The sequence below is a fragment of the Mandrillus leucophaeus genome, unplaced genomic scaffold (assembly GCF_000951045.1).
Source record: "Mandrillus leucophaeus isolate KB7577 unplaced genomic scaffold, Mleu.le_1.0 Scaffold10, whole genome shotgun sequence".
Lineage (NCBI taxonomy): Eukaryota > Metazoa > Chordata > Mammalia > Primates > Cercopithecidae > Mandrillus > Mandrillus leucophaeus.
This window is the reverse complement of record NW_012098098.1, coordinates 6,896,095-6,914,356: the sequence shown is the minus strand read 5'-3', so window position 1 is coordinate 6,914,356 and position 18,262 is coordinate 6,896,095. Positions and strand designations below refer to the sequence as shown.

Here is an 18,262-nt window from a genome sequence, read left to right as displayed (position 1 = left end):
TATGTACCTGGCGTGCGCAGTATGTACCTGGCGTGCGCAGTATGTACCTAGTGTGTGCGGTTATGTACCTGGCGTGCGCGGTTATGTACCTGGCGTGCGCGGTTATGTACCTAGTGTGAGCAGTATGTACCTAGTGTGCGCAGTATGTACCTGGTGTGCGCGGTTATGTACCTGGCGTGCGCAGTAGGTACCTGGTGTGTCTTTTCTGAAATGTTTGTTCATGGATTAGACGTCAGTCAGCTCGTGCTGAGCCAGCTGGATTACTTTTTCCATTCCATTCTGACAAACTTGGTCTTTTAACTGGATTTCTTAGTCCATTTACTTTTTTCCCTTAGCCTGTTTATGCTGCTGTAACAGAATGCCTGAGACTGGTTCATTTATAAAGAACAGAAATTTATTTCTCACAGTTCTGGAAGCTGGAAGTCGGAGAGCCTGGGGCCACTGGTCTCTGCCTCCGTGCTTGGTGCTGTCCTTCTGTGGCTTCAGGGACAGAGGAGTGGACAGGACTGCCTCCCAGTCCTGGCCCTTCATAGCAGCTAGCGTTCGTCCGCCCACGAGGGCAGAGCCTTCCCAAACGGGGCACCCGGTGCCGGGGCGGGTAGGTGGGGTGGGTGGAGGGACGGCACTGAGTTTTGTGGTGTCGAGTGCTTTCCATTTGTCCTGTCTTCTCTTTCTCTCTCCTTTTGCTGAGGGGTGGGGTGGAGGGAGCTGATATATATGTTTTTTTCTGCTCCATTTTTTTTTTCATCTTTACAGTTTGGAGATTGTACAGTGTCTTTTGTGGTTATGTTGGGAGTTTGCCTTTTCCATTTCCTGGTGGATGCTCCCAGATTTTAGTACCCTTTTAGGCCGTGAAGCAGTTTTTAAGCAAGAAGTGGTTGAGAAATCATCTGGGCTGGGCTTCCCTGGAGCACGTCTTGGCCTTGCCTTTCCTCCTGCCTCATGTGCTTCTGTTGTGCGGTGTGTTTGTGCTTTTTCCTGTGGTTTTCAGTTCTGGCAACCATTCTTTTTCACTGGTGTTTTCTACAAGGAGCCTGGTAATAAAACTAAGGAAAATTTAGTTTGAGATTCTCTTGAAGATGAAGAGAAAACTTTGAAGGTGGTTGAGAGGTCTCACACCTCGTCTGCCGTTGGTGGGAGCTGCTGCTCTAGCCGCCTCTGGCCTCACGTCTGGCCCTCCACTGTGCTCCCGGGCCCTTGTGCTTGGGAGCTCTTTGTTCTTCCCAGTCTGAAGGTGTGGGCAGTTCCCAGCATGCGTGAGGGCGCCCTCATTTCTGTCCCTCTTTATTCCTGGGCCCCTCGGCCTGGAGTGTCCTCCCGGACGCTTGCATTGTGGGCTTATCCCCCAGACGCTGAGGCAGCGTTCAGACAAGGAGGAGCCTTTATTTGTGGGTCATCTTGGCAGATGGGATTATTGTATCCTCAAGAGGGTAAAATCTGTGTCACTCAGTTCAGACAGACGGATATTTTCCAGGAGTGTGCGGACAGCAGTGGCCTGGGTTGGCCCTGACGAGGTCTGGAGTTGGTGGTCCTGCCTGGAGGCCTGGCCAGGCATTCACAGCAAGGGGGTGTCTTTGGATGGTTGCAGCTCCCGCCTCTTTGTTTGCAATGTGGAAATAATACCATCTGTTAGCTTAGACTCGTTAGAGGCTCCAAATAAAATAACATATGAAAGTAAAGCACCGTGCAGATGTAATTTGAAATGGATCGTTAGGCCCTAGTCATGACTTACAGGCTGGGAAGCTGTCCTGAGCCAGGGTTGCCCGCATGTGCTCCTCCCAGAGCACAGACTCCAGGGATTGTGCCCAGCCTGTAGCTGAGGAGACTGAGGCCCAGGAAGTCCTGCACCGAAAGCCTCCTTTGGGAGCAGGAGGTGCGGCGCCGGACTTGAGGAGTGGCGTTTGTGTCTGTCGTGTGCACCTGGGGTCAGATGGTCAGAGCTGGCCGTGAGTGTGGGGGGGTGGATGTCCTATACCCAAAGCAGCCTGTGATCCGTAGTTCCCAAGGTGCCTTCGTTTTCCCTACTCTCTTGGTCTATGGGAGTGAGGGGTGGAACCTCAGAGCCTGCGAAGCGTAAACTGTCAGACATGGGCGACGGGGGACAGGTGGAGGGAGGCGCGCCCTGACGCAGGCTGCACTGGCGACTGCTCAGTTGGAGGCCCTTCCTTGAAAACATGAGCTGTGACTCATCTGTAATAAACCTGTTAGTCGTGATCTGTGAAGGTAATTGGTGGTTTGTGGATGTGACTGACCAAGTTCCGGCCCATTGCTGCCTCGTGTTTTCCGACTGGGGTGAGGTTCTGAACGAGGTTAATTCTCCGGCAAATCCAAGAGGAGGCGCTGTGTTTTGCGCGCACCCTCACCACCCCTCCAGCCCGCCTCAGGCTCTGTCTGATTTGCTCACTCGCTCACACGTACATTATGTGTTAGGAATACCTGTGTACCCTGGCTTTTAAGAGATTACACAAAAAACACAAATCTGAGCTGATTTTTACTTTGGAATAATTTGCCACAAATTCAGTTTAAGCAATTAAAGTGTTGGAGCTTATAACTAAATGTTAATTTTTCTCTTTTTGGAAACAGGTATTGCTTTTTAAAAAATGCGCTCAGACCCAGCGCGGTGGCTTACACCTGTAATCCCAGCACTTTGGGAGGCCGAGGTGGGCGGATCACTCTTGAGGTCAGGAGTTCAAGACCAGCCTGGCCAACATGGTGAAACCCCATCTCTACTAAAAATACAAAAAAAAAACAAAATGAGCCAGGCGTGGTGGCACACACCTGTAATCCCAGCTACTCAGGAGACTGAGACTGCAGTGAGCTGAGATCGCAGCACTGCACTCTAGCCTGGGTGACAAGAGCAAGACTGTCTCAAATAAAAATTTAAAAAGCGCTTATATTTGCAAACAGACATGAGTGCCTAGTTTTTATTGGTTTGTACATCCCGAATTCGGAATTAGGAAGCGTGTAAATGACGCCTGTTTTGAGCTCTGGGATCTGAGCCGCCTTTTCATTCACCTCCGTCCCTTACCCACTCTTTTACCAGTTGGGCATAAATTATCACAGAAAGGCATTCTGAGGGAACAAAAGTTTGGTTATTCTGTAATAACGTTTTTCATGTTTTAACATGCAATTGTGTGTTTCCTTAGAGTATTTAGTATTTAATTTTAATGAGGACTATAATGAGAAGTAATTCTGTAGGGCCCATAAATAGATTTTTACACCATGAAATATCAAGTTTGTTTTTTCTGTTAAGAATGTCAGCTCATACTTGGGGATTTATTCACCCAGTTTTCCATATAATGCTTCAGAAAGATGATAGAGGGGAATTAAGGAAAAGGCATATCCTGCGCAGGCACGTGGCATGCTGGGAGAGCCACGCAGGCTGCAGGGAGTTCACGCTGGCCTCTCCCTGCCTGTTCCTCTTCACCCTTTGCGTTGTTCCTGTTGGGCCAGCTCTGTGCAAACCTGGTCCAGAGTATTGCTGGTTTATCCTGGACTAAATGCCGTCTTCCCAAGGCCTCAACATCTCTGGGGAATTCCATGTTTTCCGACTCTCAGGTGAAATGGACTGCGTTCTTCAAAGATAGAAACTGATTCTGAGGTCTGAACTTGGGTCATCGCTCTCCTTCACCAGCAACTCTCGATGTTCCACCTGGAACCCTTGCCCAGGCAGTTGACGTCATCTTTTTCTCTCTCCTGTTGGAGACCTACCTGTCATTACCTGTATTGCGCTTTGAGGCCCAGATGCGAAGATGTGGAAGGGCCCTGAGAGAAGGGACCAAGTGCTTATGGTGGTGTGAGGCAGAGGGTGGGAAGCAGAGCTGTGGGCGGTGGAGATGCAGCGCTCCCGCAGTGAGCCGTGGCTGCTGTGGGCTGGTCCGTCTTTGCCAGACTCTGCCATCTCTTGGCCACTTTTTGTTTGTGCACATTTTTGTGCAGAGAGTTATTAACCCAGGGACCTTACTTGGCTTTTGTAGGTATGTGATTATGCAGATGAATAGGTGTGTGAGGGAACTAAAGCCACGTTTGCATACGTGGCCTTGCTCCCAGTGTTAACAGTGGGATGTAAGGGCTGGATGCGGTGGGAGAGGAGGCAGTGGGTGGCCCTTACTTTAATCTGGAATTTTTTTTATGCCATTATCCTCTATTTACAGCTTTCAGAAATCAGCTGGTGTCACTGCACATATGTTTAGAGCTGTTGCTAAGGTGACGAGCCCAGCAGCCCACACAGGCCTTCTGGAAGGCAGGGAAGCTGCCTGGTGGGGTCTGTTCACGTTGGGGCCTCGTCCCTCCAACCTGTGGGGATCTGCAGATTGCGGTGTTCCAACTTAAATTGTCTGCTTCCTTTTGGTTTGATTGCCTGATTGACTAATAATTTAAAACGAAAAACCCTGTGGTGTATTTAATACAGAGAGAAATGGACCCACAGCATTGTTTCCAAACCGGCTCTCCTTACCATGATGGCAGCAGAACTCCAGCCTTCTCCACCGGTCTCACTTCTCATTCACCTCAGAAACAGAGCTGTGGGCTTCAGGCTTTTCGCAGTGGACTTTAGGACATTTCTTTTCTAATATTGCATATAAACAGTCCACTTGACTTGGGTTATGACTTACTAATTTTTTTCTGGGCATATGTTAAAGGATTCTGAAGTCATTTGTATTTTTAAAATGTTCTTTCTGGGTGTATTGGTGAGTCTTTGGTCTGCTTTGGAAGGTAGAGTCCAGGATTCTGTTGACTGATGTTCACTCCCACATCACTGCCCACGTTTGGATGTTGAAAAGGTACCTTCCTAAGTGTTTTTTTGGGTCTGGACTCTCTGAGAGTTGGACAAAAGCTGTGGCTCCTCTCCCCAGGACTGTCCACATACCTGTGCATTTTCTGTGTGATTTCTGGGGTTTCAGAGCTCTCTGGGTCCTTGCACCTCTTCCGAGCTCTTTTTTTGCCAATGAACAGCCTCCTGTTAGCACTTGAGTTTATAGTTTTTATTCAAATGAAATTTGTTAATTATGTTGTCTCTTTTTGTAGAATGTAATCTTGTTAGAAAAAAAGATGACATGCAAAGTACTTTCCCCTTTTCCTACCAAGATCGCTTGATAAAAAATTTACAACAGAGCCGGGCGCTGTGGCTCACGCCTGTAATCCCGTCACCTCCCAAAGTGAGGCGGAGGCGGGTGGATTGCCTGAGGTCAGGAATTCAGGACCAGCCTGGACAACATTGTGAAACCCCATCTCTACTAAAAATACAAAAACTAGCCGGGCGAGGTGCCGCACGCCTGTAATCTCAGCAACTCGGGAGGCTGAGTCAGGAGAATGGCGTGAACCTGGGAGGCGGAGCTTGCAGTGAGCTGAGATGGCGCCACCGCACTCCAGCCTGGGTGACAGAGCCAGACTCCGTCTCAAACACAACAACAAAAAAAATTACAACAGAAGACATCTGCCCTAATCAGAAGTGAAAGACGACATGTTTGTGAATGACTATACAGTGTGACACTTCATCAGACATTTTACAAAGCATTTTACAGTTTCTTGCTAGAAATTCCATTTCTAGTTATAAACCTTAGATATGTAAAGAAACAGACAAATACTCATTTTAGTGTTGTTTGTATTCGCAAAAAGTTGGAAAAAACAAATGTCAGCAGGAGGATGGATTTTTCAGACAAGGAGGAGCACACTGCAGTTATCATAAGAACAGCAGAACTGCCTGTATCCACGCAGATAAACCTCAGAGCACAACTTGGAGGGAAAAGGTGCGGCAGGAACCGTCCAGTGCGTTCCCTGCAAAAGCAGCAGCCGGCCTCGGTGTAGGCTTATGTGTGATGTGAGCGTCAAAGCACCGTGAGGAATGAAGAGCCCCGAAATCAGATCGAAGCTGAGGAGGACCCAGAGCAGGGTGGGGCTTATATAAGGGGCTTCAACCATTATGTAATTTTTAAATGTTAAAGTTCTAAAGCGGATATGGCAGAGTGAACAGATGGTGGATATGTGTGTGTCTCCTTCATGCTTTTCTGTGTGCTTGAAAAATTTTAAAGGAAACATTAGCTCTTGCTAATTTGTTATAAAATGATATGGTTAGAAAATATTTTCTATGTAGAAATCATAAAATATAATAACCCATTCTAAATAAATTCAGGGTTCATTTAAATTTCTGAAATGGTTTGAAAAAGAGCCACTTTGACTCTTCACAGACGCTGTGTGCGCTCAGGGCAGGATGGGCTCCTCGGACCATGGGCTTTCAGATCTGACCGGTGTGGCGCTGCAGACCGGGTCTCCCAGTTCTCGGTTTTGTTTTTTGTTTTTTTTTTGCTTTTTTGCTAGTGTAGGCCTTCAAGCAAACCTGGGCCCCTCTTACTCCCCTCTTACTCCTTCGGTTGTACTCGGGGAATTCACAGATCTCTAGGTCCTTTTATTGCCTAATGCGTGATTTTGACCTAAATAGCAAAAATTCACCTTCATTGTGATAATGGCCTGAAAAGTGGACCTTTTGACGGGCATCACAGGAAGAAGATTCTAGATGGGATATGGTCCTGGTCTTGGTGTTCTTGAGAACCTGCAATTACAGGGATCCTGGGGGTGCAGCGCTCACCCATCAGCGGTTACCCAGGAGGTCTGTGCGCCTGGTTCAGAGACTCAGGTCAGGAGCGATGGACACATTGTTTCTTCCGGGGTTCTCAGTCCACTGAGGCCCTGGGTGGTGACTTTGAGGAAAAGGAGGTCCCCATGTGCTTTCATTATGGGTTTATATCTGGGTGATTTAGTTGTTACTAATTAGGCTTATTTTGCTCCAAGTATTCACTTGGCAAACCTTTCAGTTAAGAAAGGGAAATTATTGTTTTGCCTGGCTGATTTTCTAAATGCTGAAAAGAGCAGAGATGATTTTTTCTTTTAAACCTGTTTCTGCAAAAGCTCGCTCTTTTTTTTTTTTTTCTGAGACAGAGTTTCACTCTTTGCTGCCCAGGCTAGAGTGCAGTGGCACAATCTCGGTTCACTGCAACCTCCGCCTCCCAGGTTCAAGCGATTCTCCTGTCTCAGCCTCCCAAGTAGCTGGGATTACAGGCGCACGCCGCCACGCCCGGCTAATTTTTGTATTTTTAGTAGAGACAGAATTTCACCATGTTGGCCAGGCTGGTCTTGAACTCCTGACCTCAGGTGATCTCCCACCTCGGCCTCCCAATGTGCTGGGATTATAGGCGTGAGCCACCGTGCCCACTTTTTTTTTTTTTTTTTTTTTTTTTTAAAAAACAGAATATGTGTTAAGTATAGGATTTCCACTCAGGCCCTTTTCAAACCCATGTTTTAATTTTGCAGGTAGTCAGTATTTGTCAACACCCCTGTAAATAGGTGGCTGTCCTGGCTTGGTAGGGGAGGGACTAACAGAGACCCACATCCTGGAGGACACAGTGTGGCTCACAGCAGCACATGGACACTCAGCAGACAGGCTGCAGAGGTCCCACCCCTGGCACAGTGAGGGTGGGTCTGGGGGCGGCACACTCACTGAAGCTGGGTGCTTGGGGCAGTGTCCTGGGAGCCTGACGGGCAGTGTCCTTGGATGGCCACAGTGGGGGCTCCTGGGGCTCCTGAGTGGCAGAGCAACACAGTGGTCCTGGGGTACAGGGAGCCACCGTGATACTGGCACCCGCTGACATGGGAGGCGGGTCACAGTGTTGCTTGTCACCCATGGGATAGTGAGCTTGGAAGCTGGACCCTCATGCTCAGCAGGTGCTTGCAGCCCAGGAGCTGTGGTCCCAATAGAGGGGGATTCCACACATAGTAGAGTGAAGGCCACACTATTAGAGAACAGAGGGAGAGGAACAGGCATTGCTGACACTAGCCCCGCTCATGTGACTTGGGCAAGCTTGCTTTCCACCAAGGAAAGATGTGCACATGGTCTGCATGGTTAGAATTGCCTAGACCAGGCCAGGCGCGGTGGCTCACGCCTGTAATCCCAGCACTTTGGGAGGCCGAGGCAGACGGATCATGAGGTCAGGAGATGGAGACCATCCTGGCTAGCACGATGAAGCCCCGTCTCTACTAAAAAGGTAAAAAATTAGCCGGGTGTATTGGCGGGCGCCTGTAGTCCCAGCTACTCGGGAGGCTGAGGCAGGAGAATGGCGTGAACCTGGGAGGCAGAGTTTGCAATGAGCCGAGATCGCACCACTGCACTCCAGCCTGGGGCGACAGGGCAAGACTCCGTCTCAAAAAATAAAATAAAGTAAAATAAAATTGCTTAGACCATGTTTGTGTATTGTGCAGTAGGGTTAACAGTGATGAAAACTGTGAGTGTCTGATGACAAATCCAGTAAGACCCAGTGCTCAGCTGTGCTTGGTCACGTGGCACTGAGGACTCTGAGCCTCCTGAAGTCCTCTCCTTTCTGACGTTTCCTTGGGAGCATTTGGGCATGGGACTTCATCCATTAATCTGTGTGTTTAGCATTTAATTTGCACTTGGTTTTTATTTTTTTGTTTTTATGTTTGTTTGTTTTTGAGACAGGGTCTCACTCTGTTGCCCAGGCTGGAGTAGAATGGTGCAATCTCAACTTTCTGCAGCCTCTGCCTGCCAGATTCAAGCAACCCTCCCACCTCAGCCTCCCAAATAGCTGGGACTACAGGTGTGCACCACCACACCTGGCTAATTTTTGTTGTTGTTGTTTGTTTGTTTGTTTGTTTGTAGAGACAGGGTTTCACCATCTTGCCCAGGCTAGCCTCCAACTCCTGAGCTCAGGCTGTCTGAGCCTCAACTGTCTGAGCTCAACTGTCTGAGCCTCCCAGAGTTCTGGGATCACAGCCCTGGGCCACCGTGCCCATCCTCCCAGAGTGCTGGGATTACAGGCGTGGGCCACTGCGGCAGGCCTGTAGTTGTTTTCTAATGGAAAGACATTCCTTTATATTGAAAATGTTACACTTGTATTGAAATCCTTTTATCATCTTTCATGTAGTCAGAACATTAGAAGCAGATAGGTAGAGAGTGGGGACTCCTTGTAGGCCATGCTTTTAGGACGGGCCGGATCTCCTAGTGCCTGTGCTCCCTGTTGTAACCCAGCCGGGAGGAGTGGCACCCGCATGTGGCTTTCCTTCCTAACCAAGTGTCGCTGTAACCTCGTGTCTCATTAAAGTGCTGGGTTCCCACCAGTGCAGAAGAAACGGTGGTTGTGATCTTAACTTGAGAGGAAATTGTGGGAAATCTGGGCAATGTCCTGCTACAGGACTCCTCCTGGACCCCCCTGACCCCTCCTTCAGAGTTTACCTGGCCCCTAGCACCACAGAAGTACACAGCAAACACACTCCTTCCTTCTGGGTCTTGGAATCCAGTGTGCTGTCTGTGGCCGCACACCCCCCTCTAGGTCTGATGATGATCTTGGAGGTGTGGACAGTCGTGTTTGTGTGTGCATTTTGTGGCTGCTCCCCAGTACCTGCTCCCAGCCAGGCACTCGGTCTGGCTCTGTTGATGTGGCTCTTGCATCAACCCCTCAAGTCTTGAGTAGCCCACAAAGACAGTGGCTCTGAGCTCCAGAGGTATCCTGGACAAGTGGCCGGAGGCCTGGGTTCTGTGGATTACATGGCAGAAAACTGTGTGGCTGAAAACTGGATCAGCAAATTAACAGTTAAAGCTTTTTCAAACCAACTGGCAGGAATAGTATCTAAGGTTTCCTGTGATGTTGGCCATCACTTCTTAATTTAGAAGCTCTAATAAAAGACCTATCTCAGAGAGTCACAGGGCATATTGAAGCATGTTGCATGGTCGTGTTGGCGGCAGATGCCTCAGCACAGGCAGGGTCTGGCCAGCCAGCTGCCGGCCTACGGGGATCCTGCCCTGCGTTTCTCCTAGCCCTTTAGAAGCACCGGCTGTAGGGGAAACTCACAGGTACTCTCTGGGTCAAACCATAAAACAAGCTTGTGAGAACCCACACTGGGGCCTCTCATGGTCACACACTGGGGCCTCTCACGGTCAGTGATGCCTTGGTCCTTGTTGGTCCTTGCTGTTTGCAGGCCCTGGGCACCCGTGTGCTATGTCCTGGGGGCTCAGCTGAGGTGCAGAGACAGACTTGTCGTCTTACATCAGCTTGTGTGTGTGACGGGGCTTTGCAAACCAAAGGTTCCCTGCCAACACGACACCACTCGCTGTTCTGCTACAGGGTCCTGAGGCGGCACGCACCGGCTTTTATCGGAGTGGTGCAGCGTTCATAGCGAGAGCACCTGTCCTCACCCACTGCGCACTGCGTGCTGGGGGGAGCCCACTCACCTGGAGCCCAGGACGGCAGAGACCCCTGAATGCAGAGGCCTCGAGCTGCTCCCATGCTTCCGGGACTGTGGGACGCACGGATGCCCTGGTGTGGATTTGTTCCTGTGCTGAAAGGAACCGGAGCCCTCTGTGCGGCATCCCCTGCCTCAGGGTGCACTGGCCTCTTCCGGGTGGTGTAAGGCTGTCACCCAGGTCCGGCCCCGCGTCTCTGAGCCAGGACGACGGGGAAGGCACGCACTGAGCTCACTTCCTGTGCTTTCCACAGTGCCCCCACAGGCCGGACACGGGGCATCAGGGTGTGTCCTGGTTAGTTATCTGGGGAAGTGGTCAGCAATCAATTTTAGTCATTTTTTATTGTTCTTTGAGGTACAACGTCCGTGCAGGAAATGGCACACATCTTAGGTGCACATATGATAGAGCTCATGTCACGTGTGCCTGTGGGATCTCCCAGTGAAAGGACAGGACTCCTGGACCTCCCTCACCCCACTTCTTGAGTGTCTGCCTGGCCCCTAGCACCACGGGGCGCTCATGCATGCAGAAGCCCGCGGCAAACACACTCGTGTCTGCTCTTTGAATCCAGTGTGCTGTCTGGACACCTGGGCCCCGTGTGTCGGGGGCCGCCTGGACTCATTTGCTCTTCTGCTCTGGACATTTGGGCTTTGTGCAGTTCGAGGGTGTTTTGCACAAGTGAGTATGGGATGACGTAGTTGGCGGCCTGTGCTGCTCGTCCCTGGGGCGTGCCTGGCATGTTGCTCCTGGGCTGTGGCCCCTCATGGAGCGTGGCTGAGCCTGTGCTGGGCTCTGCTTTTTCTGGGTCAGGGTCTGGCCTACCCGCCTGGCTGCTTCTCACGGCCCCATGGCATGCCGCATGCCGGCTGCCCACATGGGTGGGGTGTTTTCTCGTCACTTTGCCAGCCTGGGATTGAAAGTGGTGGGACATTCCCCCTTTGTGAGAGGAAGCAAAGCAGTGGAGGAAGAGAGGACTCCACAGAGAATGGCAGGCTCGGAGGGGCAAGAAGAGGTGGACCTGGGCCGGGTGTGGTGGCTTACGCCTGTCATCCCAGCACTTTAGAAGGCTGAGGTGGGCAGATCACGAGGTCAGGAGATCGAGACCATCCTGGCTAACACGGTGAAACCCCGTCTCTACTAAAAATACAAAAAAAATTAGCCGGGCGCGGTGGCGGCGCCTGTACTCCCAGCTACTTGGGAGGCTGAGGCAGGAGAATCGCACGAACCCAGGGGGGCAGAGCTTGCAGTGAGCCGAGATGGCGCCACTCACTCCAGCCTGGGCGACAGAGCCAGACTCCGTCTCAAAAAAAAAAAGAGGCGGCCCCACTCAGAACCTGAGAGGAGGTTGTTTCCATTCAGTCTTGGGTTCCCTCACGTGTCACCAGCTTCAGAAACTTGGCCGTGTTGGCAGCGTGCGGAGTACACTCCCCGTCAGCAGGGATCGTGCAGGCCGTTGATGAGGCTGGGCCGGGCGTCAGACATTGTCCAGCGCCCGCAGCTTGGAAACAGTGTTTTCTCTTTTCTCTTTTCTTTTTCTTCTTTTCTTTCTTTTTTTGTTTTTGTTTTTTTTTTGTTTTTTAAAGACAGTGTCTCACTCTGTTGCCCAGGCTGCAAGCCTGGCTTTTTTTTTTTTTTTTTTTTTTTTAAAGAGACAGGGTTTCATCCAGGCTGGTCTTGAATTCCTGGGCTCAAGTGATCCACCCACCTCAGCCTCCCAAAGTGCTCGTTTTACAGGCGTGAGCCACTGCACCTGGCCTTATTTCTGTATTTTATAGATCGAGAAACTTGGATATATCTGACCACCAGCTGAGGGCTCTTAACGAGTTAGGCCAGCACTTGAATTGTCCTGACTGCTGCTAGTGGCGAGAAAAGTGGTTTAGCTCTCTGTTCACAGCACACGCTCACATACGGAAACATAGCTCTCTGTTCACAGCACACGCTCACATACGGGAACGTGCTCACAGAATAATGCTGGCTCTTTCCACGATGGTGTGTGCAGTGCCCCTAATATCTTCTGTTCTGTGTTGTTTCCCTTCCACAAAATGGCTTTATTCATAATTGCCAAAACTTGGAAGCAGCCAAGATGTCCTGTAGCGGGTGAATGGATCAGTCAACCAAGGTCCATCCAGACAACGGAATATTACAAGGCCGTAGAAACAAATGAGTTGCCAGGCCTGAGAAGACAGGCCTGAGTGAAAGCAGCCTGTCTCTAAGGACTACACGCTGTAGGGGTCCGACTCTGACATCCAGGAAAGGGCAGAACTGTGCAGACAGCACAGAGATCAGCGATGCCAGGGGCTGGGGAGAGGGAGGGACGGAGGGACGTGGAGCAGCAGCACGGGGGACCTGGGGCAGTGAGACTGCTCTGTATGATACCACAGCGGTGGGCCCACGTCAGGATACGTTCCTCCAACCATAGACTGCACAGCACCAGGTGGACCCCGAGGTCGTGTGGCCTGTGGGTGATGACGCTGCGTCCGGGGGGTCGCGGCTGTAACAAATGGCCGCCCTCGTGGGGATGCTGAGCCCCGGGGTGCAGGGGAACGCTCTGTACTTTCTGCTCAGTTTTGCTGTGAACCTAAAGCTGCTTTAAAAAATAAAATATTTTTTCTTTTCAATGGCTGTATAACATGCTAAAATGATTCTGGAATTAACCTTAGGCATGACCCAAAAGTTGGGATGCAGTGCTGCATCTTTGTGCTAGAGTTCCCAGAGCCTTGTTGAGCTTGGGCACTGAATCCAGTGACCTCAGACCAGGGGCAGGTGCTTCTGCATGCCCCACAGGGGACCCTTGTTCCCTGGGGGTTCCCTGTCGCTCTGGGGGACCACATGTCAAATCCCCTGGGTGCGCAGGATGGGAAAGTGGCTGAGAAGCCTGGGGCAGCCCCTCTGTTCTGTTGCAGCTCTTGTTTCTTGAGTTTGTGATTACGCTCTCAACTGTGGACCCTTGCATTAAAAAACAAAGCAGCCCTGAGGAGTAATAAAAAAATATGAGCATAAAGGAAAGAAGTGGATGTTTCTAAGTGAATTGCTTTCTTTCTCAGTTGTGCCAGGATAACCTCCTTAGAGGTGTGGAGGGTGAAACTAGGGAGATCAGGGCAGCGAGGCACTTTGCTCAAAGAGGGCAGTGCAGACCAGGCTCCAGGGCGAGCCCTGCCTGGTCTCTCAGCGCCTCTCTCCTTGTGTTTGTCCTCTGCTTTTTTCTGAAGCCATTACAGTGATGATAACCTGGATTTAGATAGTGCTTTACTGTTTACCAAGTACTTTTTCATTTAATCCCCACAAAATCCTTTAAGAGAATGTGTTCTTCTCCTCATTTGGTAGAGGAAGTTGGTGAGAATCAGTCGGCGAATGAGGCTCAGTTTTCTTGCAGTTGTCTTGGCCTGCGGGTGTCATTTCTCCCCCAAGCTGCTCGTTCCTCCCCAGCTGCAGGTGCAGGTGGTGCCAGTGTGGAAGGACGTGTGGAGCTGGAAGGCATCTCTGCCCTCCGGGACGTGGGGCGCTCGGTGTTTCCTTCTGAATAGGTGCAGCCCGCCGGAGATGTTTGGGCCATCCCAGGACTTCACGGAACTGAAGAGCACTCACCAGGTGTTTCTCATGAGTTGGGTTTTGAGTTTTTTGTCTGTTGCAGTGTTTTATAGTCTGCTTGTAAAATGGTCCTTTATTATGAGGATTCTTTAAGACATAAGGAAGTCATTTCTTTGACACATTCTGCAGCTTCTGGCATTTTGTCTTTTAAGATTATTATCTTTTTTTATATGTATCTAGAGATGGGATCTTGCCGTGTTACCCAGTCTGGTCTCAAACTCCTGGGCTCAAATGATCCCTTCCACCTCAGCCTCCCAGAGTTCTGGGATTCCAGGCATGAGTCACCGCACCCTACTGAGTTTTTAAATTTTTATGGGATGTTTTGTATGCCCGTCTTAAGAGAGAGTGTGGCGAACACAGTGGTGATGACGGTTCCCAGCATGTGGGGCCCACATGCAGGAGCCATCCCAGCCCGTTACCAGAACCAAACCCGAGACCACACCATCACATCCGTCGAAAACATTCAAAACCATCACCATATCTTACACTAAGGCTAGGCGTGGTGGCTTACGCCTACAGCCCCAATATTTTGGGAGGCTGAGGCAGGAGGATCCCTTGAACCCAGAGTTTGATTGTTTTAGTACGCTCCAGCCTGGGAGACGGAGGCGACCCTGTATCTAAATATATACCTATAAAATCTCTGTCTCGCTGAATCGGTGGGTGCCTTGAACTTCCTCAGCGGCACCACACACCCAGCGGTACCAAAAGGCTGTGTCCTAAATGTGCCATTTGCAGCAGTTCTTTGTTTGAACTGGTTTCCAAACAGGGTCTACACACTAAGATTCTTTGATGTCTTTTAAGTCTTTAATCTGTAAATTCTCCCTTTGTCCTTTTTTCTGGGATTTTTCGCTGTTTGTCAGAGATCGGGGTCTTTGTCCCATAGAGTTGTTCTGTCCATGAGGTATGTGATGTGAATTGTGCATCTAATTTTACATTTTCTATTAGCCTCATTATAGAGTAAAAAGAAACAAATGAAGTCAATATTAAGAATGTATTTCATCAGGCTGGGCACAGTGGCTCACGCCTGTAATCCCAGCACTTTGGGAAGCCAAGGCAGGCAGATCACCTGAGGTCAGGAGTTCGAGACCAGCCTGGCCAACATGGCGAAACCCCATCTGTACTAAAAATATAAAAATTAGCCGGACGTGGTGACACGCGCCTATAATCCCAGCTACTCTGGAGGCTGAGACAGGAGAATTGCTTGAACCCGGGAGGCAGACATTGCAGTGAGTGGCACCATTGCACTCCAGCCTGGGCGACAGAGTGAGACTCCGTCTCAAAAAAAAAAGGAAGGTTTTTTTGCTTATAATATTTTTCAAAATTTTAATTTTTGTCCTTAGGGCATGTGGCACTAACTAGAACTGTACAGTCAAATTACCAGGTTTTAATCAGAAGCCACTGGTGGAACAGTTTAAAGAATGTCCACAGAATCTTTGATCTTCCTGCCTTCAGAAGTGGAGCGCCATTCTCTCCTCTCGAGTGTGGGCTGGACATTGTAACTCACCCAGGAGGAACAGGATGAGGTGGAAGTGAAGCCGTGGAACTTCTGATACGAGAGGTGCCGCGGCTTCCTCTGCGCCACCTCATCAGTCACTGCACTGCGGAAGCCCGCTGCCGTGTCACGAGGACCCTCACGCAGCCCCACGGACATGTCCACGCATCTGCAGCCGTGTCTGTGCACCAAGGCCTTTGGACCTTCTGCCAGAGCCAGCAGCAGCCCTCCCGGTGTGTGGTGCACGCACGGCGGCCTGGGAAGCAGCCCCTCCGTCTCCACTAGCACCTGACTCCCATCCGGAGCCAGGTCCCCCAGCCTTCCGCCCACCCAGAAGCTGTGGTGTCAGGAATGTGTCTGCTGTGGTGTTGGCTACTGTCATTGTTGACACATGCTTTCTGTGTCCTGCCCCTGACCGGACACACGGCTCAGTGTATTGCTTCCTCTTCCTTTTTGAAGTTTTAGAGATTGCTTTTTGTATTTTTATATTGAATGCTTTAAATCCTTAAAATGTTTAATGTCAGTGAAATATATTTAAATCATTTTAAACATTATTAAAATGTTTATATTTAATGTGAATACTTAAGCTTTTATGTTTTTACGTTTTATTTTATTTTATTATTTTATTTTTGAGAGAAGGTCTCACTCTTGTCTGTCACCCAGACTGGAGTGCAGTAGTGTGATCTCGGCTTACTGCAGCCTCTGCCTCCCAGTGCCTCAGCCTCCCGAGTAGCTGGGATTACAGGCACGCAGCACCAAGCCCGGCTAATTTTTTTGTATTTTTAGTAGAGATGGGATTCCACCATGTTGGCCAGGCTGGTTTCGAACTCCTGACCTCCAGTGATCTGCCTGCCTCAGCCTCCCAGACTGCTGGGATTCACTGCACCCAGCCTCATTTTATATTTAGGGTTTAAAATGATGTAAAATGCATGATTCCAAAGCCAAATACACAAAACAAGGTTCATGAAGGAAATGAAAGGGAGATTTTACCTCCTGCCTCATGCTGTTTTCTACTTTATTCCTTCTGAAGGGAGCTTTCACCTCCTGCTTCACGCTGTTTTTTACTTTATTCCTTCTGTCTTTCTATGGGAATTAAATTTCTTTTCTGTTACTAGTTAATTTTTTAACAGCTTTATTGAGTTACAATTGTAAACTTCACCCATTTTAAATGTACAGTTCAGCGGGTTTTGGGAAATGTATACTGGTGGGGAAACACCACCACATAAAAGTATAGAGTATTTCCATCACCCGTGGGAGTTTCCTTATACCCCTTGTTTGTGTTTTTTCCCGCCTTTTTTCCTTTTTTCTGTGAAATCGTTACAGACTCACAGGAAGTTGCAAAAATAGCAGCATCCCTTGTGCCCTTCCCCACCTTCCCCCAGTGGCTGGGGACATGACCCTGGAAGACAGGGTGACTGCCCTGCACACTTGATCCTCCTGTCTTGTCCTGGATGCCGGGTCCTAGAGCCTCCTTGACAGCCACGGCAGACATGAGCCCTCCTCGTGGCGTCCTCGCCTGTTGTCCCTGGTTCGTGGAGGAAGCCGTGGGAGCGGAGTCCACAGGGAGCGGCCGGCGCGAGCCGTGGGAGTGGAGTCCACAGGGAGCGACCTGTGCGAGCCGTGGGAGTGGAGTCCACAGGGAGTGGCCGGCGCGAGCCGTGGGAGCGGAGTCCACAGGGAGCGGCCGGCGCGGTGGGCTCTGTGGACTCAGTCAGCAGGGGCCTGTGCTCCTGGGTGTATCCATAGCCCTCGCTTCTGCTGCTGAGGGGATGCCGTGATGTGAACGAAACCCAGTGTGGAGGACACCGTTGAAGGGTTTTCCCTGTTGGCTGTTGTCCATAAAAGTTCTGTGAACAGTGTCCGCAGGTCTTCGTGTGCACACGAGGTTCGTTTTCTCAGGTAAATGTCCTGGGGTGCAGTTGTTGAGGGGTAGCAAGCGCACACTTAGCTTCGGAAGGCGGCCTTGCTGTTCTCCAGAGCAGCAGCGCCACTTCCCCTTCCCACAGCAAGCGAGAGGGTTCCAGCGTTTCTGCATCCTCTCCGGCATCCTCGAGTAGTTTGTATTTTAGCCGTTCGGACAGGTGTGCAGTGATACCTCACTGCGGTTCTAAGGTGCATTTCCCTAACAGCTTAGGATGTCCAGCGTCTTCGTGGCTTGTCCTCCTCTGAATGTCTGCGTCTTTTCTCTTATTTTCTAATTCGTGTTTGTTGTTTGATATTTATTTCTTCTACATACAAGCCTAGTATCTGACTTGTGATTTGCAGATATTTTCCCCTGTCTGCAGTTGGTCTTTTCACTTTTTAAACTCGACCTTTCGAAGAGCAAAAGTTTTTAATTTTGTCGAGGTAGTTTATCAGTTCTTTTCTTTTATGGATTGTGCTTTTGGTGCCATGTCTAACAGCTCTTGGCCCAAGGTCCTAAAGATTTTCTCCTGTTTTTTCCTAAAATCTGTATAGGTTTTTCTAGTTTTGTTCCATTTGAACCTAAGCATTTTATTTTTATTTGGAGCACCCATAAATGGTGCTGTGTCTTTATTTCTTATTTTCATATGATTATTGCTAGCATGCAGAAATAGAATGGTACTGTCTTTATTTCTTGTTTTCATATGATCGTTGCTAGCATGCAGAAATAGGATGGTACCGTCTCTTTATTTCTTGTTTTCATGATTATTGCAGAAATAGGATGGGTGTTTCTGTGTTGATCTTGATTCTGTGTCCTTGTTGAACTCTATTAAATAAAGTTTCTTGGAATTTTTGATAGATTCCTTGTGATTTTCGACATGGACACTTACGCCATCTTCAGAGAGAGACAGTTTTATTCCATTTCTTCCTTTCAAACACCCTGTATGTTATTCCGTCTGCAGCCCTCAGCACGTCACTCTTGATCATGTCCGCCTTGAGCTCTTGGTAGATGGCCTTTGTCGTGTTGGATGTTT

At 49.6% G+C, this 18,262-nt stretch overlaps 1 protein-coding gene across 3 annotated transcripts in view; it reads left to right on the top strand.

Annotated features, from left to right (window-relative positions):
* Window positions 1-18,262, top strand: part of ANKRD11 (ankyrin repeat domain 11) — a 149,779-nt gene that overhangs the window by 71,668 nt on the left and 59,849 nt on the right. The window contains exons 1-2 of one of the 3 annotated variants that reach the window (XM_011971985.1): window positions 11,822-11,834; window positions 18,191-18,200. The exons of the other annotated variants lie outside the window; for them this stretch is intronic. The gene's annotated coding sequence lies outside the window, so the exon portion shown is untranslated. Of the gene's footprint in view, window positions 1-11,821; window positions 11,835-18,190; window positions 18,201-18,262 lie in introns of those variants that run through there. 3 annotated transcript variants of the gene reach the window in all.